A 2871-nucleotide genomic window follows, 5' to 3' on the forward strand; every position below is an offset into this window, starting at 1 on the left:
AAAAAAAAAAAAAAAAAAAAAGATAGTGGAAGAAGGCTTTGTCCTTGGTGAGGAGGGAGTAGCTATCCTATTCTTCTCTATCTAAGTCTGTGCGGCAGATAAGTTTCTTTATCTATAGCTATAGAGTCCTTTGTTTCCTTCAAGTGGTCATTTTGTCCCCCCTACGTTATATAGAGTATACTTAGTTTTTTCGGATGTTTTGCCGTTTATATAGTTTGGGCATTTAGGTATTATGGTTATAGTCTTAGGATGATCTATCTTAAGTTAGCTGCCTAATGATAAAACATTCTATAAAGACTATACCTTGATTTTCTTAGGTTTTTATTCTACGATTTTGAAGTTAGATATAAAAAAATAAGTTAGGTTAGAAAGAATTATAAGTTTATAAAGGTATAAACGATTAAGCGACTTGAAAGTAAGGTAAACCTAACCTTTGATAAACATATATTGTATATTAATGGTAGTCAACTTATCTAGGATCACTAATCCTTATAAGGTAACAAAACATTATACCGTCATAATTAGGAAACCTTCGTCAATAAGATTATCCTACCTTATCGAAAGCTTAGATTATGGCATCGTTAAGCCCAGCCGATTCCTTTAAATCAAATCAAGTTTCTCCTACTATTACTATAGATAAAGTATTATAATTCATAGATACTTATGGTTTCTTCTACTAGAAGGACGCTGAAATTAGATAGTTGGTCGATAAGCTATATAGAGATAGACGTATCAAAAGTAATGATATAAAGCTTGACTATTTCAAACCGACATTCAAACATAATCTAGTAAGCAAAGCATAATGTCTAAGAAGTATCAATAATCTAATATGGTAGCGTCTCGACAAAATTCTCGATGCCTACTCTTATGCTATATCCAACTTCCGCTTCCCTTAGGGTAGGATTCTAAGGGTCTATTTTACCTAAGAGCCGAACCCTAAAAAAGACATTGGATTAGTTGGCTATATGTTGGGCTCTAGGTTAGAATGGGTGTGTCGTGATGGTTCTTATATATATTCCTTAGATGAGAACCTAGAACTATTATCTTACGGATTTTATAAGGTCCTAGATTCTATCCTAGAGAACTATATAAAGAAGGAAATAAAGATAGAAAAAGGTAGTATATAAGATCATCTATCGCTTATACAAAATCGAAGTTCTAATCAGAATAGACTTTTAACATACCCTCGATTCGTATAGTAAGCTATGATAGGTTACTCGATTATGCTTAGATTATATAAAGGATAGGTTGATACTATATAAAATAAACAACAGTAGTAAGACGAAAGCTTTATAAATTCAATTTGATAATAGATATATTGCTTCAAAGCCTAAGGTAGAATTATTAAAGTTCTTATAGTGCCAGTCTGACATAGTATAATGTGGCAGTATGCCATTATAAATCTGTTATAACAAGTCTATAGGTATGGTAAGATTGGGCGGCTATGGTGTATTCTCCTATATGAAAGCGCGAACACCTAAGGATGGCTTTCCTACCATCTCGTTTTAGTGTTAGAGTATGACGGCTCGAGTGGAAGCGGCTATAATAGGGGCTTTGACGTATTGTTTGTATAGGAGAATTGGGCGGCTAATAATATATATACCCAGAGTTTGTTGGATGTATCCTCGCCTGGTAGCTATTTCCGTCTTTTTTGAAGCTTGACTATTATATATATAGTATATGAATATGCTTGCTTTTGTGAATCCGTCGCTATAGTCATTATAATATCGATTCTATTTATAATCTGATCAAGAGTCTATTAGCTACCTACCAACTAATAGGAAAATAGTAAGGTATATAAGTAAACTAATGCCTCTTAAGGTCTTTCAATGCTATGAAAGCTGTCGGACACTCCTTCTTAAGACATTTGAAAGTCCTTACTTGTTTTCCAATTCGACGTTTTGTAAGCGAACGATTCTCTTTAGCCCCTTATTGCTGCCATAGTCGAACTAAGGTTCTATGATAAGATCCGGAAAATTCGGTGGTATACGTATATTGTTTGCTATCTTTACTACTATCAGAATCTTAAAGTCTTTCGAACAATAAAGAAACTTTATACTACGTTTATTAGAGAGCCCCAATCGTATAGACGCTAGCTCTTATCTAATGTTCTAAGATATACTCTAGCAATTGACTTCTTAAGGTTAAATTGCCGCCACAGACATTATAATCTATAAGATCTTCTGCCATCTTATAGAAGCTTGAATTGCTTGAGAATAAGCCAGATGTTCGTTTTACTAATAGACATTAGCTTAGTCATATGCCCAAAGCAGGGAGGGGAATCTCTAGGGGGTTAGGAGAGAGTATAACTTGCTTTTGTAAGTTGACTTATTCTCTACTTCGACACCTTTATATATAGCTTATTGCTAGAGTGGTATAAGCTATCTGATATTCGATTCCTATTTGAAGGTAAGGAAAACCAATGTCTACCTTATGGGAAGACAATGTCTGAAGATGCTTAGGCTAGATGCTTATTATGTCTACGTTGCTGCCTCGTAGGCTTAGGTAAGTATAGGGTTATGACTTGGATATCATTATCGTAGCTATTGTATTAAAGGACCTTTTGATAGGATATTTAATCGACCTATATGTTAAGCTTGGCTAGAAAATCAATACCCTACACGCTATGTATCACCATACCAATTCACGATCAATTTGACATATATGCTAAAGGCCCTATAGCTACCTAGTGGAAGGCGATTGTAGGTATACGCCAAATCATCACCCTACTTCTTTAAGGTTGCCTAAATATGGTGGTCTATAAGGCGTATATATATATGACTACTTAAGCCAATGTCAATTTACGAATATACTATAGTCTATAGATTAGCTATTGAACACCTTCATTGCTTTCAGACATAGATCGAAGCT

The sequence above is a fragment of the Phaeoacremonium minimum genome, assembly GCF_000392275.1.
Source record: "Phaeoacremonium minimum UCRPA7 unplaced genomic scaffold PA7_03_scaffold_583, whole genome shotgun sequence".
In the NCBI taxonomy this organism is placed as follows: domain Eukaryota; kingdom Fungi; phylum Ascomycota; class Sordariomycetes; order Togniniales; family Togniniaceae; genus Phaeoacremonium; species Phaeoacremonium minimum.